Source organism: Rhea americana, unplaced genomic scaffold (assembly GCF_003343005.1).
Source record: "Rhea americana isolate MKP2758 unplaced genomic scaffold, rheAme1 scaffold_55, whole genome shotgun sequence".
In the NCBI taxonomy this organism is placed as follows: Eukaryota; Metazoa; Chordata; class Aves; order Rheiformes; family Rheidae; genus Rhea; species Rhea americana.
The window spans coordinates 169,265-182,470 of record NW_028186701.1 but is presented as its reverse complement, the minus strand read 5'-3'; positions in this window follow the sequence as shown (position 1 = coordinate 182,470).

Here is a 13,206-nt window from a genome sequence, read left to right as displayed (position 1 = left end):
TTGATGGCAGATGTATACAAACAAATACTGCAGGGCAGGGAGAATAATAGAGGAAAAGCTTAAGCTAAACGATTTGCCTTAGTTGGGACTGCTTCGATCTGATAAGAATAAATTAGAAAGTTCTATTTTCCTACTTCTCTTGTCTTTTCTCAGCGATGACGGGATCCGAACCTGCTAAATAAAGTCAACAGGAAAATTTGCACTGAATTGAATGGGACCTATATCGAGTCATCTTTCTGTCTTTTGGAGCAAGATATAATTTCTTGCTAATTAATAACTCTTGCTAACGAGTTATAAACTCATATAAACTCACACTCGTTTGCACAATTCTCTGGTAAAATTGTCTCATTTCTTGTTTCTATTATTATTCACTTAGCATTAACAGAAGGAGGTCAGAAATCTAAAACTGTAAAGAAAGAACACTGAAAAGTTGATATAATCCTGAGTTCAGCAAACTCCGAAATTAGCAGCTGCAAGAACCCACTAAGAGCAAACGGAAGCTTTACSGGGATTTAGCTTTGTCAGAGACACAGTTATAAAACGTACTCATTGGTATGCGTGCCTCATTTTTTATTCTTTTTCTACTTTTATTCTAGAAAGAAGCCTATTTTTAACTAAGAAAAAAAAAGAACCCCAAGAAAAGGAGAAAATCAGTAGGGTGTATTTGCTTAAACTGGAACGTCCTTATGATTGTTGTTTTCAGCTCATGTAATCCCCTTTGACGCTTTGGTTGATTTTTTTTTTATTACTATTATTTTTTAATGTACTCGCTCCAAAACTTGAGATAATGCAGCGGTGAAGATGCTGCTGACAATGGCAGGGAGTTCTGGTTGGGGCGCGCTGCGGGCCGTCCAGCTGGGCCGGGCCGGGCTGGGCCAGGTCGGGCTGCAGCACCGTTGCGGTGAGCCGGGAGCAGGCTCCAACTCTCTTCAAGGATCTCCCTAGATTGCCCGGCAACTTTCACTTGTGTGATCATGTTTTCCTCCTTCCCCCCCCCCCCCCCGGCCCCATACACACTCCGCCCTTTTCACGGGAGCCGATCAATTATTCACAAACACATTTATCTCCCCTGCAATATGGAGAATTCATATTCATATCTCTGTTTTAGTGGCCTGACACTGATTAATGCAATATGCACCGCGGCTCCGAGTACGGCTCCACTCTATGAATCACGAGCTATAAAGTTTCAATCGTCCTTGTAGATGAGACTATTACAAAGAGCGCAAGCTGGAGAGGGCGGGGGAGGCGACAGCAGGCAGAAAATGGATCTCCGCAGCTCCAGGCTGCCGTTCCCGGGTTAAACAGGCTCTTATTTAAATAACCCAGCGGCTGACCGGGAACAATGCAGGCCCTTCATTAGCTGCGCCCAGGGGGGACTCCTCGCGCCCCGGCGGGAGGCAGCGGCGCGCCGCCCGGGGCACCCCCGAGCCCCGCAGCCTCACCCCACGTCGCAGCCTCCCTGCCAGCCTCGGCGCGGCAGTGGGCGACAATCGGCGGCGGTCGGTGCGCTGCCCTCATCCCGTTCCCCTCCGCCGCTCACACACGCCGCCCTCCCGTCCCCCCTCACCACAAGCCAGAGGCAGGAAAGAGCAGCGGGGTGCTGCCAGCCCCTTGTGCACGTGCTGGGCTGGGCTGGTGGCCCGGCCTCCCCGAGGGGGCCCCCCCCCGCCACCTCGGGGGAGGCCGTGGTCCGGCGCTGCCGTGCGGTGGGGCTCCCCGTGGGGAGTGCCCAGGCAGGCCTGGAGAGACAAAACTGTCAGCTTACCAGCCTGCAGGCCGTGGGCGTCACCATCCTGCCCCTCCTTGAAGGGGCTCCGGCCAGGCAGCTCTGTTGCTGCTTGGGAGGGAAGGTGTTAAAAGGCATTCAGGCACAGTCACGTTGCTAGTTCCAATGTTATTATTATTCCTTTTTTTYCCCCCGTATTTTTTTTTAATTCCCAAATGTTCTTAAAAGGCAAGGTGTTAAAGAATGACTGGAGCTGGTGGAGGCATGTTGGATAGACTTTCAGCACACACAGTACAAACAGCACAGAGAAAACACTAATAAGTGGTTTGTGAAAGGATTTGTCAAAACTTGAGCCTCTAAGTACATTCCCTCTTCCCTCCCTCCTTCCCTCTCCCTGCTTGCCCCTGGCTTAAATTCAGGGATAAGGATCCTTTAATCCGATGACCAGCTCATGCTGAAATCCTGCATTTTGCACTAGCTCCCTGCTCCAGGCCCGAGCCTGCCACAGCTCATGGGAGCAGCTGCGCAACGCAATGCTCTCAGGAGCCCGCATAGAAACGACAGCCCAGACCTGAACTTCTCGCCACGAATAAAGTGATCGTGGCTTAAATTAGCCAGAGCAGGTCCCGGACAGTCTGAGAGGCAGCACAGGAACTGCCAATTCTGACAGGAAGGGTTCGATACTACCGGAGCCTGTTGACAAGCGCTGCTGCCACTGTTGCGCGAAGGGATGTTGTGTGATTTCAGGTTGCTGAGCTGCAAAGTTTTACGTTTCTCCAATAAATTTTACTTGGGACTAACAAATCACGTAAACCACTGGAACATGTAATAAATGTGGCCCATGTGACATGTTTTCCAGTGAAAAGTTACACAAATGGCTCCTGGCTAGGTTGGTGTTCCCAATTGTGCAGTGCCCCCATGCAGTTTTGTTCATAACTCGCCCATAAAACCAGCCATGTGGACAGGAATCACAGCAAGCACCAGGAGACTGAAAACACCATAGAAATAGGTATTCAAATTTTAAGACTTAGAAAATATGAGCTCTTAAAACTAAACAATGTACTTTTGTGAGAAATTAATTTACTTGAGTCCCTTCACCATTATTAATATTAGCTTTGGCTTCTCTTTTGTGTATATGAAGAGATGTACGCATGATGTTTGTAAAAAGTGGAAAAATACATTTTTTATCTGATTTTACTTACTTTAATTAGTTTTACAGACATCCTTCATGCCTAATACTGAAACTTGTTTCCTGACATGTTTTTGTGAAATCAGACAATGAAAACTCAAGGCACAAATGGGGTCCCAGTCTCTCTTGTGAGAGAATATTAAATGCTGAAGTAAACTCCATGCAGAATTAAAGGCAAGTTTAAAAAGTAACATTTATTTTTATGCCAGATTTATGGCTGACCCGTAGATAATTAAAGGTTCTATTTTGAGCTGTTGGCCCCACACAATACATTGTCCTTTGTTGCAGCACAAGTAGCGCTTTCCCTGCGCTGCCTATGGTTCAGAAACAATGGAGCAATCCATTTATTTTGTTGGTCAATTGTAGCACAAAGTGAGGTGGTCAGTGTGGAAAGTTTATCACTGTCTTGTCCCTTTGGAAGAGGCAGAGCATTCACACACCCTCTGCCCCAGTACACAAATGTCAGTTTTTTTGCAGACTGCTGTTTTCCTTTTGAAGATGCCGATGGTGTCTCTGATCCACTAATCCATTTATCCAGTTTCATGAGTGCATTGGTTGAATACGTTCACAATAGCCTTGCCCAGCTGGAAACAAGAAGTCAGTGAGTGCAGCCGGCACACCCATCACTGCCTGACACTGCTCTCAGATGAGACTCGAGGACTTGTCTCAAAAAAGCCCATCCTGGACCAAAAGCAAAACTGAGAAAAAGCCTCCCAGCCTCCAGCGAGGTATACAACACTGAGATCTTCTTGGCCCTTAGAACAGAAGTATTTTTAGTACCATCTATAGCATGCTAGAGGGTTGTATTATTTTCATGATACTTGGCTGTGTCAATGAGGGTTGAAGCATGCTTGAGGAAAAAAATGCCTCAGGGACTGTGCAAACAAGTGCACATTAAAGAAACTGGGCAGTTGCAGCCAAGGGGGAGGGGGCAGGAGAGGCAACGGGTTTCCATTTGTGTTCAGTGCTCTTCCATTATTTGCCAGCTTTTTATTACATTTTCAGTGTATGTTTAATTATTGCTGTTATTGGTAATAACAGAATGTTTGAAAATATTAAATACACTTGTGAGCTTGTGTGAAAAAGAAGTTAAAAGGTGTTCGGTGTGCAGAATGTTAAAAAGATCTCACAATGAAGTGATTAACATTTTTATGAATAAAATTAATCACGCATTAACTCTGCAGCTCAATACATCTGAATGCCAAATGTTGCACAGCAGCCCTTTCCCCTAAACTCAAGAATTTTGGATGCAGTATTGACCCACATCAAACACTGGCCTATTAGTAATGGCAGTGTAGTTATAAGAAGACATTTTAATAATGTACATTTACATTTGAGGCAAGCAAATAAAGAGGGGGAAATAAACTGGGTGTATTTGGTTGGGATTTGTGAGGACTGGTAGGCACATAAAATATATTAGGAAACAGTCAATAGAAGTAACTGTTAGGAGAAAAAGGAGTTTACGTTGCCTGCGAAGAGGCAAAGAGCAAAGTCACCATAGTAAACAGATTCCTGAGAACTATGCTTTGCTCTTATTGACTCTTATTAGCATGCTCATTGTTCTGGGCAAAGATTATTCGGTTTTAAGATAGGGACTTACCCGTTATTAAAATTTCCACTGTGTCAGATAATAAAATGTGATTTCTCTCTCCTCTCTCTCTCTCCTCCTCTTCCTCTGTGTGTGTGCGCGCGCGTGTGTATGCCTGTGTGTGTGTTTTCTAATCTCTTGCCACTGTGGTTTTGGGATTATTCCAGCAGGCTGTACAAAGGGAAGCAAAGGCATCTGAAGTGTCACTCTACAGCTGTGGCAAAGTAACAGAATTTCCATTTTGTTGATGCTCCCAGCACATGTGTGCAGCAGAAGGTGATATCAAAGGAGCCGTTCTTCCTCAGTTCTGCACATTATTTTTCACTGCTGTGGCGAATCTCTCTGAGCTCCATGAACCAATAAAACAACAGTCCCTGTTTGAGTTGATATATTAATATTTACTGAGGATTTGCAAGGTCGGGGCTAAATGTCAGCAGATTGCTGGGGCAGTACTGTGGGGAATAATTAAACAAATCTCACAGCAGTTCAGCCTCCTAACATCTTTATTAATCTTTTTTTTTTTAACTTTCCTGAAACAGTACAATGAAATATTGCTTTTTTTTTCAATCTTAGTGAAGATTTGAGAGAAGTTTAATAATAAAATCCTATATTAAAAGTATTTGTTTTTGACAGTTTCTTGGCCCACTCACCCACAGATGTTAGTTAGTTGGGAAGGCTGTGATGTGTGAATTATCACCAAGCTGTTGGGATTCTCACCTGCCTCGCTATCAAATTCATCTTGACCAGTCTGCCAAGCACAATAATATTGCTGCTATAAATGGAGACCCAAATTGGCTTCATTAAGTGGTAGGTCCACTTGTCTAAGTGAAGAAACTGAAGAACACCAATTCAGTATGTGTGTCTTTCTTAACATGATTATAGCATGCACTTTAGTACAACTTAGACAATTCTCTTTAATAACCTTCATAATTAGTGTTGGGATGCCTCATTACAAGTCATTGCCTGTAGCAGTCCTAGGCCAAACAGCCCTTCTCAATCAGATTTATTTATTTATTTATTTTTATCAGGCAGCAGGAGCTGTCTAGAGCTTTTTGTTTGTGTAATAGCGACTTGCATTAAGCCCCCAGTGTAAAAATACCACAAGGAAATTAATTGCTTCTGTGCAGATTCACCACAGATGTGTCCTGTTATGGGGAATGGTATATTTCTGACATTGCTATACTGTAGTGTGTTGAGAAAAAAAAATCTGGAAAAGCTACAAATGCAAATATTAGCATCCATAAAGATTTTTCATGGTGTAGCTGGAAACAAGGAGATTTTTAAAATGTGTGAGAGCCTTCAAGCCTTTTTAAAAATAAAATGTTCTTTTCTGATTATTTAAAAATACATGAACCCTCTAATAAAATGCACATGGCCACATGTTCTCTTTGGTACTGGCTGATAAATGTGCTACTTAAAATAACACACACAAGGAGTGCGGTGACTCAACGCAATAAGAAGGCTGACACACAAAGCTGCCCTCAAGGTCACTTGTTTGTTATCTATCACTGTTGGTCAGGTTGTGAATCACAGCTGCAAGTTTCAGCAAGTTAAGGGTAGGAGGAGCTTTTAGAATGCTTGCCCTGTGGAAAAGAAAAGCTGAGCTGGTGGTTTATTAGCCAGGTCTGAACATCACCCTGCAGCTTCTGGGTAATGCCCATTCCCCTGTCACTAAAGCAAAGCTGGAAAGTGTCTTGATCCAGATACAAGTGCTTTGATTTACCTGTTAGAATTCAGGTGGAAGGGTTTAGGGTAAGCAACTGTACTACTGCAGAGCTTTGTAGCACTGTCTTGTGTTTGTTTATATCATTTTCCTTCATCTCAATCCTCATAAACTTCAGTTTTAACTTTGGGCTCATCCCTCTGATACAGTTGCATTTGTCTAGTGACATCACTATGAATAATCAAATATTAACACTTCACAACAATTACAAGAATGAAACACACACATAGAATAATATAATATGGGAACTGTGGCATTTGTCTTGAAATAACTATTTGCATTCTTCATGTGTGACTGTGACTGGGAAATCCTGTATCTTTTAATTCTAGGAGCTACAAAATAATAATAATAACAAAACCCTAAGCAACTCTTCCAGTCAAATTCAGGATGTCACCTGCCTGATAATGATACAAGAACAATAAAGCTACAAAACAATAAAGCTGTTCCAGTAATGATTGTCTCAAGTTGGAATTTCTAGGTATATGCAACATGGAAAATTCAGGAGGAAGTGAATCTTGTATATTCAGGCCCATTGAACCTATATGCAGGAAACACTTCTCAAGTCTCAATAAATATGTTGGATAAACATGGCTTCAAGAAAATCCATACATTAACTGCGAGCAATAGTAGGAACATGTAAGTTATGTAAGCAGAGCAGGTCAGCGTTCTGTTTTACAGTACTGCAGTTTATAGGATATTGTACCATCTATTGCAGAACAATCAGCAAGATAAGCTGCGTAGACAAACACACAAAGTCTTACTTTTAAAATAAAAGCGTTTTTTCATTCCCATCCGTTGGGGATATACTATGATGATAATAATTTGCTCCAACATGTGCATGCTACTTTTCTTAGGCTATAAAAGCACAAACAGCTCAGATTCACAGTCCAAGAGAATGTGATTAGTATTTCTGTGTCTTGCTGTAGTAATACCTGGGATCCTTGCCTAGAACATGTGAAATTCTACTAGATGAGATCCATGCAGTACATAACAAATGCTGTCTATTATACAGACAGCTGAGGTGCAGAGGTAAAGTGATTTCTCCAAGTTACCCACTTTGTTTATGACAGAAATTAGATCTGAACCTAAGAATTATGGATTTTAGTTCACAGACAGTTGAGTATAAAGGATATTTCAAAGATATACAGTGACTTTATCTTGGTAATGAAGCTGGAACAGGTACACTTGAAACTGAATCTGCAGCCTCATAATATATTCACCGCAGTGTCATTACATCCCATGATATAGCTGTAAACATTTTAACTCTGATACCTGAACTTAAATACTAAAATCCATATTTAGTTATGTGAGCAAAGGCAATTTGATATTTAAAAATTATGTTCATTCTCACTGAAGGCACTAGGACTACTTGTACCTGAAAGGGCTATGTGTATAAAGAATATCTTTTAAGCTTAAACCTTAAGATCAAGTTATATGTTATTTTTTTCCCCCTTTTTGAACTTCAAAGATGCTTTTAAATATTACTCTGTATATTTCAGTGGTTAAAAATGGTTTTAGGAGTCCAAATTTGTTATCTTTTTTTTTGATAATGTTTCTTTAGTGAAACTATCTAATTCACAAAATGAAGCAATATTTAGAAAAAATAGTTAAAAACAGCTTTTTGAATACATTTTGAAATCCCTCAATTTTCTGTATAAAAATACAAATATATACTCTACAACTTCAAAATCAAAACTATAGCGTGTAAAGTAAAATAATAAAATATGGAGTATTTGTTTTGAAAGAGTTGTTAAACCTTGAAAAACACTTTTGAAATGTGAGATTACAATAAATACATTCATACATGTGATTCTCCTATACACACAGAAGAAAGGGGAAAATGGATATTTTCCTCATTTGAACCAGGCGTGTTTTAGGTTGTGTGAGAGAACAGGAGACTTATGAGGATGGATACAGTGATATACTTCACTATTTCTCCAAACTTCAGCAATTTGGAAGCTGCTTGAGAAAATTGAATCAAATAACACCTGTAAATGTCAAGAGCACAAAATCTGAAGTTTTTACCAGAAAGAGAATTTAAGAGAAAGAGAACAAACCAGGATGCCATTACTGAAAAAAAAAAAAAGAGGAATATTCTCTTTTAGAAATTAGTGGTGATGATGCTTCTAACAGAATTAAAATGTATACCAGAATGATAAAGGGAGAGATTATTATTGTTTGAGGAGAATCAAATATAGAGGTGTACCAGCTGTTAACATTTCTATGTGACGGCTGTGCCTTACTTTCCAGAACCTTAACAGATAGTAATGCTTTAATTCAGCACCTTGCTTTGGAGAGGAATAACTTGAGGGAACATATATATCCCTTCCCAGGTTACATTTTTGCTGTAGTGAGCTTCTTACTAACTTTACAAGAAATTAAAACAGTAGAACAGAGGAGGAAATGGATGCAAATGAATGTCACCAACTACATTTTAAAAATTTATATGGTCTTCTAAAATATCTGTGTGTATACATGTACATTAGAGAGCAAAGAAATTATTCCCTCGGGTCTTACTCATAAGGACTGCTCTGTGAGTCTAAGCAATTACATGTGGACAAGAGGTAAGAGGAGATGATTTATTCTGAGGACAGGAAATTTGTATCCTTCTTATCATCTGTGGTAAATTCACCAAGAAGTTAACAAAGCCTGATCTTGCATTATGTTTTGTGTGGCTGCTGTCTGGGTGTGGAGGTGGTCTCAGAAGTAGTATGACAGAATTTGTTGAGCTCCTTGGAATGCCCAAACACATGCCATTCTTGGTTAGGACAAGGCCTACAGTCTGTCCAGGCTCATCTCTTACAAATCTATAATGGAGAATCAGGGAAGCATAAGAGGAATGGTGTTCTCCCTTACAAACCTGTCCATGTCAATTGTTTTTCAGTAGATCTAGCACACTAAGTGTGTCTACCTTACTAGGTTATTGTCTCTGTCATCTTCTTTTTCTTTTTTTTTTTTCCTTCCTGTATATTTAGTTTACAGTACTTGAACCTGTCTACATTTATTTGGTAAGCTCTTACCAGCTTTGAGAAACTAGCTGAATTTGGTCACTTCTTTGCTGAACGCCCCTTTGATAGCGCATGGTGTCTGTACCCACACTGCAGGTCCTTTGGGTCTCTGGCACAATCACAACATAAAGTGCAAAGTTTCTTACTTGCATCATTGGCACTGACTCTTATCTTTGGAGTCATGATCTGCTCAGATCTCTTCTGACAGTAAGCATCCATAATATTGGGCTAATTGATGACCTTGGATGTGGCTTCAGTCAGTATTGCTCCTGGAAAGGAAGGGCTGTGGTTGAAGACAATTTTTGTAAATATCCTTGATCATCTTCATTACTTTTCCTCATCTGACACTGTGCCTCTCCTTGGCTTCTAGACTTTTAACACAATTCTCTCTTTTCATCTTTTCAAACAATCCTTTCTCTTCGCTTCCCCTACATCCTCTCAGCAAAGAAGAGGTTTTCTCTTTGTTGCTGTAAGAACAGACTGCTGTCATTATACAGCCAGATAATATTGTTCTCTACATCAGAYGTCTATGTCTGTCTGCTTCTATACTCCCTTCCCTGCTCCAAACTGAAAACATTTTCCCCTCCTTACTTGAAGAAATGCTACTTTTAAACTTCTTGTGAATCTAAGAGGACCCCCCCCACACACACACATTCTTTCCACAGTGAGTTCCAGCCTCTATCTTTCCTTCACTTTTGAAAACATACTCCTCAACTTGCTGTTCAGAATATCTAGATATCACTTGACTGAACTTTTGGGACAGAGGGAGAGAGCAATGGGATGAAATCTTGCTCCCAAGTCATCACTACAATCATCATGGCCTGTCATCCTGGCCAGTCTTCTGTCACTCTTGATCCAGGCAAAAGAATACAAGAATGCTGTTGTTCTGGCTGACATAAGCTGCTCCTTACATCTAAAGGCGGGCAGAAAGATGTTCTCTGTGCATCTCCTAGACAGAAGAAGCACATCCTCTCATATCCCTGTTCCTAGAAAGAACTTCTTTTGCAATTGGCTATTGTCTCTTTATAACCTCTCCTTGGAATGAGATTTGAAGCTACCAGGTTTTCTGTAAGAAACCATTGGTCCGTACCTGAATGTGCAGAAGTTCTCTTCTCCCAGGATCAGGGCATGTGCACGTAGATCTCACAGAGAAGATGGGGAAAACAGTGATAGGGCTAAGGGCAGTCCAAAAGGACCTTAAGCCCAGAGAACAAACATGTTGGAAAGTATAAAAATATTTTATTGTTATCAAATGTATAAACCTGATGTGTAATTCTAAGCAGATCAAGCTTTGGGCTGTTTGCCCAGTTGTTCATAAGAAAGTGTCCAGAGTGAATAAGATTGTGAGATTCTCTTGGGACACAGTTCTTGATTTAATTATTTCTTGTTCAGTTTGATAATGTACAGTGCTCTGCCAGAGGGAATTTTGGGCTTACATCTGTGTTTGTCCTGATGTTCCGACAGCAGGGACAGGACTAGTTACTATGTGCACTATGTGTAAATCAAGAGTCCCTGTGAGGGCTCAATAAGTTGTGTGAAGTCCAGTCTCAGTGTGAGCTCCATCCTTGCCTCTGCCTCCTTGTCTATGGAACAAGCACTGTCTTAGGATTTTCTATAGTGATTCTCCCTTCCTCAAAGGATGCTCTTGCTTCCTAGTGTTGTTGAGAGTCTTTCCTTGAAAAGTTTTGAAATAGAGTGTGTGGAGTAGGTAATCTGCAAAAGGTAGGAAGCCGTGACAAGAGGAGACTCAGACTTATGTGCATGACAGGTGTCATACTATCTGCTTCTCTCTAAGTGTCTTTCTTTTTGGAAATGTAATCATCTTCAGTCTCATTTTCCTCCTTTAAGTTTTGAGTTATTAGTTTTGAGGTCTATCTTCCCATCTTCCATTCCAAGAATAGAATAGGCTGCACAGAAGCCTCTCTGGTTGTAGATGTGTTATTCCTTACTGTGGCACTGCTTTCCTCTCTCCATAAAGCTGGCTTGGTCCAACATGTCAGTGCTTTCTGCATTTGCAGAGTTTATAGTTGCAACAATTGTTGTTGCAACTGACTTTCCCAAACCATACCCAAACTAACTCCATCCAGAACTTCCCCTGGTCTGACACCTTCCCACAGGTAACATGGTATTATTTGTGTATGTGCCATACTTAGAAATAAGGAGTCTATGTATGCCATGACTTTTTTGAAGATATACTCTGTGGAGAGAAAGAAGGAATGGGGGCATGTCATGAAGATCTCACAATGCAGATCATGATGCGAAGTCTCATTAAAGGTGTGAGTAGACTTAGGTTCTTCAGGGTGGATACAACACAGCACAGGTATAGAGGCTACATGGAGGGATAAGATGGAGTTGCTGGACACCTCCATGTTTTTCTTCCCACATATCTTCCTTTTCCAGTTGTAGCATGCCTGTTATGCCCTGGAGAACATTTCAAAACTAAATGGAAACAGTCGAGGAATTTGGTTAGGGAATTTGGCCTCAAAGCTACCAACAGGGCAGAATTACAACAGAACAGTGCAAACATAACTTTTCAGGCTGGCATGTCTCCACTGTAATAAGAATAATTTAATATTTTGGCTAAAAAAGAAAGCATGTAAGAATATTAGAGCTTATTTGTTCAAGTTTTTTAGTAAATTTTGTGTTCAAGGACATTTGAACATTGATATGATTTGAATAAATTCTGTCATCTCAAATGTCATTCATTAAAGTACAGATAGAATTCATGGAAATAGTAAACTATTTTAGCTTCACAGAACTTTGTAAGTACGCCCAGATTTATTGCAGCAGCTGAAAGACGTTCAATGGTGTTCTAGAATGCAAGGCTACAGCATTTTGTCTGTTTTGTTGGTGCAGTCTAGTGAATCATTTGGTGTTCCTTTACATATGCCATTTATTAGTCTCTCACAGTCTTTGAGTTCAAGTGTGCCATCTTTACTTATGCAAGTAACATTTCAAATACAGGAAGTTCCACTGACTTCCAGGAGTATTCACAGGAGTGCGAATAGGAGAATGATTTCTGTTTCTTACTCAAGAACATATCTTGCTATTGTAACACCCATTCTTCAAAACTATTGTATTTTAAGATGTATGAATCAGAAACTATATGCCACTGATGGGGGTGCATATAGGATGAAAAGGGCATCATTCCTTTAATTCAGTGAGGGCATGTATTTTCTCACTTCAGAAAACATGATTTATATCTTTTTTTGGTAACTGCTATCATTGGTCACAATGATCTTGTCTATATTTCAGGCCACAGGCAGGTCTCATAAGAATCTTATTTAATTATGTGATATATTAATGTTATATTGATTATGTTATTGCTTGTAAATCCTATTGCTTAATAAAGCTTCAGTCATTTTGCAATAAAGTTGCATATGCAGTCAATTAATGGCTGTCTAGGGGCAATGGACAAAGTAGTAGGGATATGGTGCTAAGCAGAAATCATGCTACTAGGACTATATAAAGTCTTAGATCAAGTGAAAAATAAAATAAAATATATATTTAGCCTCTACTCAGTACACTGATTCACATTTTTTTTCAGATCCAACAGAAAAAGCAGCACTGTGCAAAGCATCTGGACATGAATATAGGGCAGGATAATATTTGATTAAAAAATACAAGTAAACGATAACTGCCAATATTGAGACCATGTGAAGGCAAAGGAACAAAGCATACTTTCATTGCTAATCATGTTAACATCAAAGTTTGAAGAGTCCATTCGCCTATTCAGAGGAAATGCCATCACACTTCTGACGATCACATCTGCCACTAATATCATCCGGTATGTGGTCAGGTCTCTGTTCTGACTTTTATCTCTCTAACAAAATTTCATGTCTTGATTTTAACATCTGATGCTAAATTCAGGTCACTACCAAATAAGTACAAATTTTACTTTCCATGTTCATGGTGTAGTCAAGAGATGTATTTTAAAATCAGTACATAGTATGAAATAAATACTAATTTGGG